Source organism: Anopheles coustani, chromosome 3 (assembly GCF_943734705.1).
Source record: "Anopheles coustani chromosome 3, idAnoCousDA_361_x.2, whole genome shotgun sequence".
In the NCBI taxonomy this organism is placed as follows: domain Eukaryota; kingdom Metazoa; phylum Arthropoda; class Insecta; order Diptera; family Culicidae; genus Anopheles; species Anopheles coustani.
This window is the reverse complement of record NC_071288.1, coordinates 31,676,623-31,695,607: the sequence shown is the minus strand read 5'-3', so window position 1 is coordinate 31,695,607 and position 18,985 is coordinate 31,676,623.

Genomic DNA, 18,985 nt, shown 5'->3' with positions numbered 1-18,985 from the left:
TTCTTCTGACCCAACAATCGGCATCAAGAAGCGAGCACGTTGCTGTTGGTGATCGTCGAGAGCCGTTTTCCGCAACATTGGGTTGGCGTTGGGAACTATGTCCTTGCCACGATGCGCCACTCGAGCGTCGTCGTAGTTCGATGTGAAGCTTATGGGGTGTACAGTGTGAGTCATAAAAATAAGCGATAAGAATGAACATAATTAGAGTAGTTAACGTATGATCTAGTGTAATTGAAAATCTATTAAAAATTAAATTATAAACCAAATGCGACTAATAACAATTGAAATAAATATTTAATTGCTGTCCTTAGAATCAACTTATCAATGTAAAACACTCAAGAGCTTATGTAAAGAATTAGTTTGAACGAACTTTTCCAAACCAAGCAAAACAGCGGAAACCTCATATAAGAAAACTAATATGATTGCTTCATACATTATCGACAATGATGCCAGCAAGATAAATGTGTTTCACACTGTCGCATAAAGGATACTCCGCGAAACTCGAAAAGATAGTTCCTTCTACGGACGGTCGCAATATGATACGCGTACGAGTTTACTTTCCATCTAATCCGGTTCCCCGCACGGATGCTTGGCGATCGAGCGTTGGCCGCAAGGAAAACAATCCACTTTTCTCCGAAGTCCCATGCTGGTGACGATGGATATGTGTGCGAGTGTGTGCCATGTGTGAACGAACATGTCTTCAGAGCTTCGGTGCAAATTTCTGTAACGCGTAGTGGTGCCGAGCTGCACCGGCAGCAGCATCCAAGATTTATTGCGCACTTCGCATAAAATTTGTATAAACATAAAGAGATTGTAAATCAAACCAACTTTCCCACCAAACAGCAGCCGAACTCGTGGCTTCGCCACAAACAGAACAATGCCGCTGTGGGTCGCGAGAGGTTTGCAAGTAAAAATAGAAAAGAGGAACCAGAGACAGAGTGAGAGAAAGAGAGCTTGGTGAAAGTTTGTAGCCAAAACCTCTTTTTTGCATAGAGGAGGCAGCTAGGCGATCCGGCACTTCCGAGTGGAACACAAAGGGCTCCGGACGGCGGATGTTCTATTGCTTCATTGGAGCAGGAAGTTACAGTTGAGCTGGAGTTGAATTGGGCTACGACGATGACGACGACGACGACGCACATTATATGAGGGATGCAAAATGGGCTGGTATTTTCTAGCAGGTACTTCAACCCTTCTTCACATGTGGTGATAACATTTTCAAAGTCTATAAGTTGGTTTATTGGTGGAAGAAGAAAAACTTCGAGCAACATTTATGCAAGGGTTAAATTTAAACAGGGACTAAGATTGTTACAACAGCTTCGTACAGTATTGACTTTGCTATGATGATTGACGCAGATTAAAAAACAATTAAATAGGTAACAGCACGTAATGCTTTTAGGATGCGTACATAATGTAGAACTATGCTCCTTATTGGTTTTCTTTTTTCCTATTTTGTGTTAAGCTTTCGAAAAACTGTCATACAATTTTATTCGAATTTATTATTTTATTTGCTTTCTTATTGCTAGGAAAAATCATAATTCCATAAAATTTTTCGCGGTAACAAACTTTAGTCCGCTAAGGTGCAAAAAGGAGGTTAAGGAAAATATGTAGATGAAGATTTTGAAGTGGATCAATTCTATTGAAAGTATTTATCGGTGTGTTTTTCTGGTTGTTTTCGGCCATACACACTTAGTTTTTCACTATTATAGTTCTTTAGCTGGCAGGCTATTGTATTTCGTTGATATTTTTAAGCTTTGCGCTTTATGTTCCCCGAAACAAAGTTGTAGTAATTTTTATAAATCTCAGTCATTATAATTATCATCAACTGCAGCGAATTGTATCGAATTACATCGTTCACGCAAGCAAAAAAGTGTTACGAGCTCAACAATTGAGTCAAACTTATGCAGAATTAAATTACACCAAGTTGTAGCAGTTAAAATCGGCTTACGAGTTCTTTAATGACTTCCCACTGTGTAATTGTGCACCGTAGCGTAGTCGTCCAGCTTGGCGCGGATTCGATTCGATCCCGTTTCCTGCATTGTATACACCGCATTCATAGTGCGATTCAAATAACGGCCGCAAAGAAAACGAACAAAAAATACACACCCAGTGAAAATCGGACAATTTTCGAGCATTTGACGCCGGGCTCGTGTTCATTTATGCAATAATCTCACGGGATTGCCGGTTGGTCGGTATGGAAAGTGGGTTCAGGCTTCGGAAAATGTTAACTGGCAGGAACCACTTGCCACCCAGCTTGCTTCTCCCTCTAGCGCTCCATCCAACGCCACGGTAATTGTTGATAGTCCCTGGCGCGTCGGTGGTTATGCTGCTCTGTTGTTTCGGTTACTTAACTTGCTCGATTTTTCCCCACTTCCACCAAATGGGTTCGCAATGGTGTTTCGTTTTAATTTTTTCAGCTTATATTCATATCCTCTCGATGCTTCGCTCGTGAAACTTTAATTTCACGATTCCAGGCACGAATTCGGAACAGGGCCGGGTTTTGTGCACCAACCCGGAAAAGAACATTCCCAGACACGGGCTGGTTGAGTGGGGGAAGAGTTGTTCGGAAACGCACCGACTAACGCTAGTTAACTGCATTATCGTTTTCCGAAAGTTTTTTCACCAATTCCAACCATCGGCGGGATTTAAGGAGATCCGGAACGGAAGCGAACGAGAGATAGATCGGCCTTGGAGCACATTTTATATTGTCTTGCTGAAAGAAAGAACTTCTTCTCATCCGTAGCACCGATGCATAACACCATCCGCCACTCCTCCTCAGGTTTCCAGAGTCGCTCTTCCGGTTTCGCGTGTGAATTTATTTTCCCTTAAGATCCACCATCTCCAACATGAAGCTCGAGGCAATCGCGAAGCAGCCCAAGACGACTCCGTCTTTTCCCACGGAAGGAAAATGGAACGGAAACGGAGTGTTCAACGGACCGCTTTCCATTGTTGGCACATTGTTTTGTGTTTGTATGTGTATCCGTACGCTAGTGGTGGAAGTGTGCGAGTGTGTATCATGTTTCAGTTTTGCTTTCCATTTTCCACCAAGCCATTATTTTGCTTTCCGACGAGTGAAAGAGAGCGAGAAGGACAGTTGACGTTGGTCAGGGTCTTTGTGGGGCTGATGCAAATTTTAATTCACTTGAGCTTTCAACTGTTTTATTTCTTTGCAGCACGGCGGTTTTCTTTTTTTTTTTTGTCATGAAAGTGGAATTTGTTGCCCGAAAACCACCAGAGGGCAGCACTTAGAGAGACTCGGAGAAAGTTTCGACAATGGTTTCGTTGTTCCGCCATTCCAACCTCCGCCCCCTGCTGAGGGTGCGTTCGTTGTTGCATTAAAACACTCTCCTGTAAGAAGGGCCATCTGGTGCAGATGTATGCTTTTTCTGCGCTTTGTTGTTCGTTCAAGTAGGCTCCGGAGGGGGTGGGTTTGCGCGTGTTCCATCATTGGGGACGATTCCCCTGACCCGGAGCGGGCGAAGAAACTCGCACTTGAGATCTCGAAGGAAACGACAACTTTTCCATCTCGCAGCTTTCGTTTGGTATGCATGAAGGATCAAGTGACCCACCATATTCCCACACACCCCGTAAAATCTTTCAACTGTGCCATTTGTCGTTCGTGATTCGTCAACGTTATCACTGTGCTGTCGTTAACCGGGGTTGGATTAAAAATTTTCTTAATCGTGAACGCGCGAAAAGTGTCGAACATAACCAAAAAAAAAACAAAAATTACGAAAATGACATAGCCCATCTTTCATGCTGCCAATTTACGGTCCGTAGTATCAAAGAAACAAAGTAGAGAAATATAGAAGAGGCAACTATCGAATGAGATGCACCGACTGGTATACTTTTATGTGAGCGAATGGTGCCAGAAAGGAACCAAAAAGTACTGGTGACTCTTTTCGAACACCGGACGGTGCGCAATTATTTTTGTTTTTACTTTTCAACTCTTGTTGGATTGAGTTGATGATAATAATAATGTAAGAGGGATCGTTATTCCGCTTCGTTTAAGCATCCAACTCGTTGAAATGATAAATTTTCCTATTGCCAGGATGGAAAAGTTGGTTGGCCGGAATTTCGAAAGAAGTATTATTGTCACTCTAGACCGAAAGTCTCGTTTTAGTTTTGCGTTTTAATTGTTGCACCACTCTATTTTCCCCGAAACGTATTCACGATGCTGCGAAGCCGGTGGTCTTTTTGCTAGAATACGCTCAAATGCACCCATGATACGATTCTTCATGCAGCATCCGCACGGCCGGTGGTAATTTTACGAAAGTTTATAATTATGCAACTGCGTTATTTTGTACCGCGACGACGTGATGATTATGCACCGTGCGTCAACCGGTGCGCTATGCGGCGATGGTGCTATAATTTAGCGCGGACGGTTCCTTTCCCGGGGCCGGCATTGACGTGGATGAGCCACGAGCCGCCACAAGACGACGATAATGATGAGCCGCAAGACGCCACCCGTAGCGCCGCGGTGACGAAGATGAAGTGTTAATGCACATATGTGACCAGATTAAAATTTCTAATTTAGCAAAAAGGGATGGCCACGGATGCGGCCGGCGATCGGTGGAGGCAAAGTGACTGGGACGGGGAGGAGGTGTTGCTGCGGGGAGGTTTGCGAAACTCATTAAGATGCATTATGCGCTTCGGCGTGGGTTGCGCAAAGTTTTTCCCCCGCCGAACGAGCTGACGCAAAGTTTGTCCGGGCACGTTTTAGGGATGGCGTTGCCGTAGTTGCAGCGAATTCTGCGACCACTAGGAACATAAGTATGTGTGCTTTCCTCGGCCGGGTTCTTCTTCGCATCGTAGGTAGTTCCATAGTATAGCATAGTTTCATTTTATTGCCAAACAAGTTGTGTGTTTGAATTATTATTCTAAATATTTTTAATAGATGCTAACACCAAATTGATGTCACTCATAAATTATTTGTCCACAATCCAGTTGGTGCTGGACATGTAGAATGGAACGGACACTGCTTTACTTTGCTCTTTGATTGCTGTCTAAGCTTTTCATTTATCGACCCAATTATCAGACTGGGCATTTATGGGCTGAAACTGACACAGAATATTTTTATTAAACTTAGTTCAAATCAACTATAACTTCGTACAATCTATAGACATTAAAAAAAATTGCCTGTGATGCTCCTTCACTGGAATTAATTAGCCCCAAATATAAACAATACACTTTTTTTAAGAGCTTTACTAAACAAACACTTTTCACGACAATACATCATGAACTATATAATACGTTAACATACATCACATTATTTCTTTCAAATTCATGGCACATATTGAGCTATTTGAAACAAATTATATTATAAAAAAAAAATCAATCGAGATATTCAGACGAATATAGTATTAAAATCATATAAAGTTGATTAGAAAGATCCATTCGAATGAATGAGCTCTCCTTCATATGTTTATCGGTGTGTATTCTTCAATTGGTAACTGAACCGGGTCGACTATCGAAAAAGGCTTGGGTTCAGGAAAGGATCCGTGTGTAACATGCATCAGTTTGAAAGTGGAAATGGTTGAAAGTTTAATTTTCACACCACAGGTCTGGCTTCCGGACTCCGGTTTGCTACCTAGAATAGAGGCTCACCGTCTGTCCATATGCCCGAGTCTAATCGGATATGGTAGGATGACAGCCTCCAAGTCCAACCAGTGGACAGGTGCTTCCGAAAGGTGTGAGTTTTCACTCTGTTGTCCGGCTGTGATCGAATCAAGCAACGGCAGATAAGGGGCACGAGCAGGAGCCACGGAGCTATATCCGGGCGTTGGATGATAGAGAATACATCAGCACACGTGGTCATACGCAAGAAAGCAGCACGCAGTCGTTCCGAGAACGGATGGCCATCTACCCGTAAGCCGGCATTTGCATATCTGTGTCCCAGTATACATTACGGACAAAGTAAACCAGAATGCTCCCGAGCTGCGGGAGTCGCGTTGTGAGCATTGCTACCGAGTGTTGGCCTTTCGTGCTGCCGACGACGAACGAATGACCGGAAGCTTCATAAAATGCATCGTTTTGCATTCTTTTGCGGCCAGCGTCTCGTCGGTGGCTGGTTGCTGCTTGGTTGGTGCTGGAGATGACACCGATAACCCGGGATGGCGTTGTGTCCAGTTCCAAGGAGCAGAAGTAGAAGTGTGAGGTAGCGAATCGGAAAGGTGACCAGTTCAGAAAATATTAAACCAACCATAGTCTGGTTTGCGTATGGACTCCAGCTGGGAGGTTTGTGCTCCCGCGGTTGTGTGGCTTCCTGTACCAGCTCACGCGGTGAATGCGATACGAAAAGGACGGCCGCTTGCAAATCTTCTCCGACCACGAATGGGAATGTGGTTTTCCGACTGCTGGAGGTGATCTTGGCGGTAGATTGGACGGGTTGGTTTTTGGTTGTGACAACGGCCTGGAACTCGTTTTGAATTCTTTTAAAGCACGACATTATGCTATTTCGCTAATAATAAACTATCTTCTTTTGTGATTGACTAGCAAAATTGTTTAGAGCATTTCCATTTAAATTATTAACCTAAAGCTGAAAGCTTTAGCAATTTGATCAAAAGGGTTCTGCCAAAAATAAGCATATTTTTTCATCGCACTCATCAAATCAATTTGATCTTCTGCATTTATGTTAAGAGAAAGCACTGAACTATAATTCTAAGTCGGCGTAGCAAATCTTTAAATGCTCAACATTTATGGACGAAATCTGTTGCAAATACACTTTTAAACACGACCACAACCCGAACGAAGTGTACGATCATACAAATCTAGATTTCCATTCATCTTCCGCATTTTTATGAATAAATAAAATTTTCTTTCTATTGCCCTATGAAACCATCCTTTGCTAAACAACTGCTATCAAACTGGACAGAAGAAAAAAAAATGCAGCCAAACGATGCAAGGTTGGTTTCTACAAACTCGCGTCTACAAGTTCGGGCACGGAGCAAGTTTATGGTTCTGGTTTTCGTGTAAAGTACATGCGGTATATTTTCATTTTCTTTCGAAAAGAATGCGAAAAAGCGTCATGAAAACAAACCGACTTTTGAGCTATGGTGAAAGTGGTAATAAAAATAAAAGAAAAAACCTACGAAAAATTCGCTTCTGGCTTGAAGAAGTGCAGGTCGACATAGAGAACGATTTCAAGCAAAACGAATGGGACGCGATGCATCAACACCGGTGCGAAACGTAGTGAATCCGACGAAACTTCTTGGCAGTCCCTGTGAGGATTTACGACGAGCATGTTTTGCGTCTTTAAAATACAGTTCAACCCGCTTTACGGCTGGTTATATGAGAGGCGACCATTTTTGTAGGGAATTTGTGGTTGATGTTATTCACGTTTAATTGGATTTTTATGATGTTGCTTGCCAATATTGGTTCTCATGTGGTTTATGATATAAATATAGCATATACGTTTATTCCTAAGCATAGGAACCATCTGATCAATCGTTAGTCCAATTAAAGAAAAGTGTATTTGCTACTCAAACTTAATTTATTTAGACTCTTGAGTTGTGCCAATATTCTTCGAAAATTCAATATTCCAATGCAAACACACTTTACTCGAGCGTCGTTCCGATTTACACCGATGTACGTCTACAATGCAAATGCTGTCCTCCTTGAGAAAATCAGAACACTTCGAAAAAAAAGGAAAAAATAGGGAACGGGTAAACACAAGCATCGCTGGAAACCGAAACATTTTCTTTGCCCCTTGCTCATGCACTGAGCATCAATCTTTTCCCGATGAAAAAACCTCAAATCTGCGGTCTCTTGCCATCTTCCTTCCCGCTGTCTAGCTGCGACTCACGATCAGCTTACCGCCAATTTACGTCCAATGTACAACAACTTATCTACTTACTACTTGCTAACGTGCTTTTTTGAGATTCTTTTTTTCGGCAAACGCTTTCGTTCCTTCCCTTCCTTTTTTCTACAACGTTGATGTGTGTGTGTGTGTTTGTATTCTTTTGTTGATGGTTTGTTTGACGTTCGCTAACATTTTGTCCGCTTTGCCCGTTTCCATCAATTTGTTATGCCGTGAACGTTGCGTTGGGAAGCTTTTTCCCACCCCGCCGTTTTGTTCACCCGTTTCCGATCGATGCAAATCGGGAATGATTTTTCCTCGAGTAAAGCTTACAGTGTTACCGAAGGGTTTTTCTTTTGTTGTTGGCTTTCTTTTTAACTTTTTTTTACTTGCGCACTTGTTCCGGCTTTCAGCCAGTTGGAAAAGTATCGTTGGTGGATGGTAGGAGAAAAATCTGTTCAATTGCTCTAAATAAAATCAGTCTTCGGTTTACCCCACTAAAGGCAAAAAGCCAACACAATTTTTCTCGCCATTCCAGTTTTCCATACCGCAAAACGGTTGCAGCAAAAGATTGATTCGTCTATTTCGCGTTCCGTTGCGACGGGAACGGCTTCATTTCCTGAGGACAATTGCATGGTTCCACTGGTGCGAGGATCTAAGAGGGTATCTTTGTGAGGAGAAGGAGTCTAAAATTGATCGTCTTGCTGTACTGAACGGTGGTCGAGAAAATCAAGCCATATACTGGCGCTTCTCGGTAGTAGAATGGGGGAAAAGCGGTAGAAATAATGTTCCTCCACTAACCGAGCGGGTTCTTATCCGATGTTGCGTTTGTCAAGCGCTCGATACGGAATTGGTGTGGCTTGATGCAAGGATTTTCTCTTGCGTGCGTGCACTGTACTGCATCGTCATGCAAACACACTCAAACAAAACCCGCACACACTTTAGAAGACGTTTCCCGTTCGGTCGGCGTTCTGTGGTGTGGCGAGCAGTTAAGATAAATTTATGCATGATTGGATCATAGACTCCACTTCCTCAGTTTCCGGTCGAGGAAAAACCCCTTCCAAACAAAAGTCTACCTGTATCACGGTAAACCCCGGAGTCCGGTAATCCCGGTTTCGAAGTTTAACGCGAAACGATAAATTGTGTGCGCGATTGCGATCCGAACTGGACGCTTTAAGCTGGAAGCGTTGTAGATCCTTGGCCAATGGGGTATCGATTCGTGGGAAACCGTAGGAAATCTGGAGATGGAGATATGGAAATGAGTTATGGCAAGGGTAGGAGGTGGAGGAAAAGGCACACTTCCGGCGAATCGAAATGGATTGGGCAGAAAGGCGATCGACCGGGACTGAAAGGAAGAAATTTGATTGGACGGTCAAATCGTTCGAAACGAATTACAGTTCAACGAAAGGAGGGAGTTCTGAAAGGATTCTCAAAACGTGGTATTTTTCCCGTTGAAGGTACACTTTGTAAACCTGATCGTTAAAGAGACATACTCTGTAGCAATGCTGCGTTTCGTTGGGAGTTGTCACAAGACGCCGAGAGCGATAAAAGTCTCCAGACTGGAATTGACGTGGCATAAAGTCAACGGCGTACAATGATGTGCTGTTGCCGCGAGAAATTCACGTGGATAAAATACCGTTGCAAAATAAAGCACCGTTCGTTCTATTAAAGCACTCCTAAAACGAGTAAAACCACGACTCGTACGTCAACGTTCACATAACCAAATAACTATCCTTAATAGCGTGAGGGCAAAAGTAATCCAAGGAATTGCTCATTGCATTAAGCTTATCTCAAAATGTGCCACTAAAGCGAAGTAATCCCTCGCTGGTTCTTTGTTTTACCGTGATACGTGGAAAGATGTTTCGAAGTTTTCCCGCGTTCACGGGAGCGCTCCGAAACCCTTCGTTGCAGAACAATTTTTCGTGAAACCCATTTCTATTCTCCCGGCACTTGCACCGCAAAAAAAGAACCCCCTTGAGGGACGCTGCAGCAACGGTAATGGTATGCACAAGAACCCATCATGCACCTAAGTGCATCTGCGATGGTTGTTCTGCAACGACCGACCGTCTTCTGGTTACGTTCCTCCGAGCGAACCGTGGGGTAGAGGGTTCCAGAAAAATAAGAGCACTGTAAGATCTATCTTTCATCTGCCAGCAACGCAATGATGCACTTCCGGGTACCGCAATTTGCATTCGGGCGATGGCGGTTGTTGGATGCAAAAGTGCATTCGATGCCGAACAGTGTGACGAATCAGTGATGGCACCGATGTCTCCCGGCGGAAGCTGTTCCTCCACGCTGGAAGGTGTCACATTTCCTCGCCGTTCACTTCCGGTTGCGATGTTTTTTTCTTCTATTTTTTGTGTAACGTGTGTATGTTCCTATTGTGCCGTTGTTGCACCGAATAAAAGCATGTTCGCGTCGCCGCTGGGAGAGATTTGGTTAGAAGATGCCGGCACGGAGACCGAAAGATACATTTCGCGATATCACTCGCGTCACTAATGGTACTTGCTTCTGGGCATTCAAAGAATGTAATATAAAGACCGTCGGGGTGAGGAAAAATGAAATTCAGTAGAAATGTTTTGAGTTTGCCCTTTTTAGATGATGTGAAAGATATCTCTTTTAGAAATTTGTATATTTTCTTACTGTGGTAACAAACGATATTTCCTTTTGAAACCACTTATTAACGCGCATCTATGAATCTTTAATGATTCGTCCAGAACTTCTTTATCATGTGAATTTGGGTAGAACAAAAAGAAAAGAAACGAGAGGAAATAATCTAAAAGCAAGTTAATCTAAATTGCCTACTTATAGAACCATGTGATTTTGAAGATGGAAGCAATGTGAATGTTTCCATTGTTTGTCGAATTGAAATTCAAAATTTAATTCTTACCCTCCGAACAATGAAATGTGGCCTTCCGAACGCACAACTACTCATTCACAAACACCCCCATGTCCACATTACACGGTGGATGCAGATGAATCAAATTTCCAATTTCCCGGAACGGTGCTCGAAAAACGGTTGCCGATAGGTTGCGGCTTACAGCTATCGTCCGTTTGCCCGGTTCGCGGGAACGAGGGGTTTTCCAACGTGTTTCGAGCGGGAAAAATCAATGGTACCCGTTCTCGAGCACGGGCCAATTTTAACGGAAACCCGATGAGGCCGTACTTGAGTCTGGAGCGTTTTATGGGCCAGTGAGTGACCCGTATCCTGTTTAGTGCGTTCGAAAACGAAAACGAAAAGGATCTCTCAACGGTGACCACCAACATTTGGGCCGTGGCCATTTTTCAATGGCCGTAGATTGATTTTGTGCCGCCCGGACAAGTCCATGCGGTGCAACTTCTCGATACGGTTGAAATGTGTGTCATGTGAGGTAGATTCGGTTTTGCAAAATGGAGATTGGTAGAGCAATCAACCTACTGCATGCCGTAAATAATTGCTTCATTGGGTTCAATCTATGTTTGCGATAAATAATCTCATTAAAACAACTCATATCAGTGGTTATGACTAATTTTTGCCTGTTGGTAGTATGATATATTTTGAAATAGGTTTGCTTGATATAAACATTATTTTATTATTGTAAATACAAAATCACTACCCGGATTCCGAGCATGCAGTGACGGAAAATTTTAATCAGGAATTTCAATTAAGCAATCGACAAAAGATCAAAAGATTTCCTCTTTTATTTAATCAACTACGCCGAAAGTTCAGCTACGATCGAATACTAAGAAATTCAATATGAAATTCTTATAAATTTGTTTGCTATCTTCGTATTACGTTTTCCGTTTAACATTTTTCATGTTGTTTTTTTTTATACATTTTTGATGCCGGTGAGATATGCTTGAATTTTCATTAAACGGAACAAAGTTTTTATTTCGAATAAATTTAAACTGTATATTTATGCAAACGTTCGACGGTTGGATGTACTCGCACTCGTAGACTATTTCCATGCGTTCAATCAATCCTATGGTCGCTCTCATGTACTATGCAAATTGTCTCCTTTTGTTGGTCATTCCAACAAACAGCAAACGTGAACGAAAAATAATGTCCTTTCTTTGCATGGAAAAAATCGGATATACGCCAGGATACACTGCACTGGTTTGAATTTGGCATTGCCTTGCACGATGAATGAAATATATGCAAAATGTTTGTCCTTCGAGTAAAGCCGTTTCAAACTCAAATTTTAGCGTGATTGTATTGGGGCATAATATGAACTTGAATAATAAGTTGGTTTGTTTTCTTGAATTTCATTTCGAAAGCAGTTTGCTTTTAATATATTATTCCTTGAAACTTTCTGAACCTTTCATGTTTGGCTGTCAAAAATGTATAATGAAGTCGAAATCAATACCGACTTTAAACTTTTACTTAACACAACTCTGCCTGGTACTACATGAACACAGTCAATCCTCAGTGAATAACAGTTTCATCACAATCCTTTCGCAAAAAAAAAACAAACTGCAAAACAATATATACTGACGGTTGGACTTTATTGACAAACAGATTTGATTTCGGTTGAGATTTTTCGGACCGTTGAGAGCAGTAGAACGAGAGGAAAGCTTTTCGCTGACGACGCGAACACAAACACCATCGAGTGCGTTTCGTTTATCTATTTTCCTTCCGCTTCATATCAGGCCGATCGTGTGTGGGGATTAAAAACAAAACATAAAAACCCCACCTCATCGACACATACAGTTTCGCGAGTATTGTCCACCCGCCAAAGGACGACATTGTCAACTGTTTTAATCGCAAACGCTGAGCCTACAATCCGGACTCTTCCGCTAGGAGTGGAGTGGGGAATATCAACTGTGGTGCTTCACAGTAGCCGATGTTTAATCTTGCCCGGAAAACTCGGACTCCAGTGTCGAAAAATAGTGGAACGGTACGCAGGCAGCAGTGGCCCTGTTGACGCACAACATAGATGCTGCCATACAAAGCATGGAAATGGGATCCGATCGGTGAATTCATTTTGGCTCGCTTTTGTACTAGGTTTGTACGAAAATGTATGCAATAGTAGAAACAACAAAACCCAGAAAAAACTGCTGTAAACAATCAAACAAAACCGTCAAATACTGCCCACACCAGCAGAAGACTGAACGGTTTAACTCCCTTTTTGATTTTGCCAATGATTTCGAACCAGCAATTCTAACAAATGGAGGTTTTTTCGTCCGAGGAAAGGCACACCCTTATCGGGAACAGTTTTTACTCGACCCACGTGAAGAGAAAATTGAGTGACGATGAGTGACGTAATTAAAACCGGTGCTTTCCCTCGCTCTACAATCGCCATCGTTTTTGATGGAGCGCTTTCGACGAATGAAATAAATCTAAATGGTGAATCCATAAAAAAATCAATTGAATAGCTTCGAAGAATAACGGTATTAAATATGATTAACTGGCTCACTTTAATTAAATAAATGATAATGAGAGAAATAATAAAGCGAATGGTAATTTTTTTTTTAATCGAAGTAAATCAAATTACGTTCGATATCATAACACAATTTAGATCTCTTGTCCACGTATGTATGTTTGTATTCATGTTAGGATAGAACTGAATGTCGTGCAATTTTCATTCCGCCAGGTTAAAGATGAACAACAAATTTTCACAAGAGTATTTCTATTCTTTTTCTAAACTTAGTTTCGGGCGAAGTTCTCCGAAGGGCATGTTGTCGGCTAGACTTTTCGGTTGCTTTTATTTAGTTTGATTTTCCTACGGACAGTTTTAACCTTGCCAAAAGACAACAGTTCCCCCCGGGCACGACAGGTATGTGGCAATGAAGTTCGTTCGTTCGTTTGTTCATTCGCTTAGCAAGGATTCGGCGGTTGCCGCATCAGCAGCAGTGCAGTGTCGAATGCACCAGCACCATCCAAACCGTCTGGGTCAAAGATCGTCCAGAGGAAGGTTGGGGGGGGGGCGAAAAAGCGAACCAGACGAATGCGATTATTTGGACGTGGGGTGGCGTAGTCGCGTTCCGGAGCGGCTGATTAAGGCGATCGTGCAACGGCCCCAAAACCCGGAAGGCGGAAGCGGAAACGCAAACAAGGACTAACCGAAACCGGAACAGAAGCAACAGTGCGCGCCGAGTGTCGGGTTAACCCGGGAGGCAAAGTTTGCGCAGAAAAAACATTGGCCAAAAAAATAAAACCCACCGTCGGTAGGTCGGAGGTCCGCTCTGTTCGCTCAAATAAATCTCGCTTCGGTCAAACATCGGCGGCACAAACGGGCTTCCGCCTTGAGTGAAAGCAAAATAAGAGCAGCAGGGCAAAAGCAGCGGAAATATCCGCAGATAGCTGGGAGGGAAAATTGCCGGAAGAAATGTTCACCAATGACACGAAATGCTTCAGCTTTGCGCTGTTTGAACTTTGTTCCGCTTTTAGGCGGTTTCAATGAAGCACGGGTAAGGAGTTTTGAAATTCAAAACGATTTTTCAACCGGGATAAACGGTACCGCCCGGGAGGAAATTGCACCAATACCACTGTAACTATTAAATCAGGAACCGAATAAACAAGAGCTCAAGGAGGTTTCATGGAGAAATTTTTTTGCAGAAAATGTCAATATTTTATAGAGGTGTTTTAAAAACGTTAAAATTGACTCAATAACAAGACATTATTTTGAAGAAGTAATAATTTTTTCCTCTAGAACCTGTATCCTAGGTTGCTTCTTAATTCGATGAGCTTTTGATCAAAGGATTCCTATTATGGCTGCCATCTTTTTTCAAGAAAACCATTATTTAAATTCAAACCCATGATTTAAACATGCTGGTGTCGGACGTGGCGATGATTTCTACCGGCTTGCGCAACCTTTGCGCAGATGCCAATATCCCAACCTTCGGTTTATAAGGATAACCCATTCCGGTTGTAAATGCACCGGTGGAAAATTTATCGGCAATCGCAATCGGTGCAATTGGCTGTGATTGAAATCGACTCCTCCGGGGCATGCTTTCCAGACGCCGACGAAATTGGCTTCCAAATCAGTGCAGCCAACAGTGATGGCAAACGGAATTGCACACAACCTCCACACTCCGCCGCATCATATGTTGCCGATGGAGAGGTGCATAAAGGCTCCTATGCGTCGGGAGGGGAAGTGGGGGGGGGGGGGGGGGAGGGGACCTGGAAAGGCGGGTGGGCCGGAGACCCATTCGTCCGAAAGCTCATTCCGGTGCAATTGGTCGAGCTGCCACCATGCTTTTCAAACTACAACTCGAACGTTTTCCCGGCGGCTCTTCAAGGCTCTTCGAAAACGGGTGGTTTTTCTTCACTGGTTTGCACCTGCCGGAAGTAGGGGTGGGAGCGAGAAATATTGACCCCATGGGAGGGTTTGGGAATTTCGACAGGTGTGCCGAAGGCGAGCGTCTCCGGCGGCCAATCGAGCTCGTCTCGGAATCATTATCGACCCTTCGGACGGAATGCTATCCATATTTCTCCCCGAACTCGCCTCTCCTACCGGAGTTGATCGTGTTTCTTCGACGTTTTAAAAGTCGTTTCACTCGCCGATCGGATGCTGAAATTTTGCAAAGCAGCACAGAACAGGATTCCTTCGTCCCATCAAGGATTAGGCGGAATTTGAATTTCACTCAAATCTTCACGGGAGGAAAGTGCTTTCGGCTCAGATTGATGAGAAAATGCATGTTTGGTGAAAATATTTGCCATAATGGCCATTCATCTTGTCTGCCTGAGAAACAGGGCACCTTCACTCCTTCATCCACATAAAGTTATCTTCTTATTCTGGCAATGAGTACGTATAGCTCGTTACTGACGATGATGATGTCGATGATGATGATGATGCATCAACTTGTTGATTCCTTTCATACCGGAATCATCGGTCGTTTCCATCGGGAGCGCGCATTCCTCATCACTCATAATGATTGTCATTCAAGATGGATTCCAGGGTTACCGCGGCGTGAGTCGTAGTCCTCCAAAGCAGCCCACATTGAGCCGAGAATGCATCCATTACAAGATGCTCCAATATCGATCATGGCTTTGAGCGAGTAATTTCATGATTCAGGAATACGTCGTGTTTCCTTGTTAACGTGTTGGCATGTACAATGTTCCAAATGGAAGGAGCTTCTCGAGGACTGGTTTTATGAATTCTTCGAAATCATATCTATAGTCCTCATTTAGCACGCCTTAATGATAATTGCGGTAATAAGATCATGTAGATAACGGAAAATATGCTTTACTTAGTCGGGATTTTGTCAACAATGGGTTCATCAAAATGAGTAAAAATTCTTATTAAATAAACAAAAAGATTAAAATTTCACCAGACAACATCCGTTTTGAATTTAATGCTTGAAAGTTTGCACTTTTAAAAATTGCCAATCATTTTACACAAGCAATTTGGAATTTGTGAAGCATCACATTAAGTTTAAATGCTCACTCCAATCAGAAGCACACTAAAAATAAAACAGTCTATCGATAAGCTTGTTGGACTACAACCGTGTTGCTAGTATCAGTCTTCTTTCTGTGCTGTCATCATCTGAACACACTGAACGGTGCTTAGGCATCGACTGAGTCACTTTCTTCACCAGGGAGTGTACAATAGTGTAGGTTTGTGCAATTGAATTCGGTAAAAACCATACCTCATTCGTCTCCCTTTCTTTCCGAGCGAAGGACGATGCAAACCGCGAAGGAACCGTGCTGTCAGTACAACGCACGATAGCTTTATCGCATCCATTATGGGAAACGAATGGAAAAGAAGTTCCCAATATTGTGCTGCACATCGGGGTAATCATATTTTCCTCACGATGGAGTGAAATGAAACGTCTGTTCGAGGTTTGGTTTCGCAATCGATGCATTTTCTGCCGCTGTTGGACCCTTCGGCACTCAAGTTTTGAGTACGTTTAATACGCTTAAGTAAATGTAATACTATGGTAAATCTCTTACGATCATGAACAATATTTCTTTGCTGTGCGCACGCTGAACAGTGTACGTATATTGATGGGGGTGCAGCGTAGATAGAGAATATTGATGCTTTTAGGGACCCACACCCATTGCGATGCTGTCAATGTTATCTATTTGCGGATCTTTTTATTGAGAAAATATTTATTTACAAAGGATAGTAACGGCTCGACGAACAACCACCATCGAATTGGGAAACGTTTTCTGGTATTGCAATTTAACTAACGGGTTATTGGTGATTGGTTAAGACTAAAGTAAGCGATTCATCTTTTTACAAAGAGTGGAAAATTGTGGGATGAATTATTTGTTAAAAAATACAATTTTCGAACTCATTAACTGCAGCGTATTACGCAATATTGCCGTGTGTTTTAACTAACTAGAACGAACAAAAGGACACACATTGTTCGTCTAACGTCTGTCTTATCGTGTTACAACATGATGAAAATAACATGCGTTGGATAACTATAAATGTAAAATATGATCCTTGCACGAAAAGGATTAGCACTAGGAACAATACATTTTCGAAACAATAGGAGACATGAATGGTAACTGTTGCAAAACAGAGCAACGGCATGACAGCTGCCGTCAACGCACGATTGTCACCGAAACGGTAAAGTCGAAAACGATCTAAACGGTACATGGTATATAAACGGCGCGACCATTGAATTTGTCGGTTATTAGAGAATAAAGAGACACGAAAGTTTTAGCTCACTCGAGCTAGTGTTCTTAAAATCAAGTGTTACCTTTTTTCTTCTGTTGAAAATAGCTTTTCAACAGTAACTATAACGAATTCAATGACTGTTAACATAATATGAAGCATTAAAATGATGTGGTAACCGAACAACAAGCGTCATGTAAACTGACATACAATGGAGAACGGTCCTATTGTCAGGCGATTTGATACCTCAAATATGTTATCCTATTTCGACAAATTTCTCGTTCGAAAAGTTCGCCGTTCATTAGAAATCAGCACCATATGTCCGACTATTGGATTCTTCATGTCAGTCGGACATATTTCATCCTCCCCCTCGAAACACTCGGCCCATTTATTTCCCGAAAAAACTAGCTCATGAAATGTCCGAGAGAAATAAATGATCGCGCGTTGCGTTTCAGCTGTTGCTTTTTTGGCCAAAGGCTGCGCTCTATGTTTATGTTTTTGTTTTTCCGTCGTTGTGTTATTTCTCTTGGGAAAATTCACCGACCAGGGCAGGAGAAACTCCGTCCAGACAACCGACGTTCTAAAAGCTCCTCGCATTTAACAATTCCTCCGTCCGAAACCGGACGGTCCTGGTCACATGTGTGCGAGAAGACGTTCGCCGGTTAAAGTCGGTTAGAACGGCGACCATTTGTCCGGCCCGCCGTACGTTTCCTACTGCTCCCGAACGAAGCTGAGCCCTAATGGTCAGAAATCCGGCTCCACAATGGCCCCCGGTGGGTCGACACAACTGCATCCCTTTCAACCCCACAAGTTCGAAATCTAAATTGGAGAACGAAATTTTAAATTGTCCGTATTAAGTGTTTGAACATGTGTAGAGGATTGGGCCCGGGATTATCCCGGATGCGTGGTAAATTATATAAGCGATTAAAACTCGTCCTTTTCGTCGGCCGGGAATGTTTGTCTCCACTTTGGAACCATCGCATCTCGAGGGATAGCACATTATGGTGCGGCGTCCACTTCCGGCCAAGTGGACACAAACATGGCCAGGGTAGGACAAACACTCGAACAGCATGTGCTTCAAGTGTGATGTATATTTTTTCGTTTGTGTAGATCACATTCTGGTTGCATCCTCTGGCATCTTTTGGGACAATCTTCTTTTCGGTGCAGTGGCCGACGTTCGGAGAACGATTTGACAGCGTCGGCAGCAGATGGGAAGAGTAACATTTATATTCATTTCGGATCGCACTCAAACCGGGTGAGTTTTCTTTCAAATTCGTTTGCGTTGGGGCTCTGGTTAAACGGCGCCCTTTACCCACCGCTAGGGAGGGAATTTCTGAAAGTTCTTATAATATTTAGAACCTTTAAAGTATAAATTAACGTTCCAAAGCGCCTGGTGTGATTTTCTAATGTAGGGCACTTTTGCAAAAACTCGTAAAGTATGTTTGCAATTTTTCCTTAGTAACTTTTCGAACCACCCATTCCCCAGACGAACACGCTGTAGCCATGGCGTCGACCCGATGACGACAGCGACGACCAAATGTGGCCAAATTGTTCCCCTGTCCGGTCCGGTCGGTCGGAATTTCGAGTCCGGAGACGTTCGTGCCAGCATCATCAGCGGTGGAACTCCCGACCCCCGAGGTTG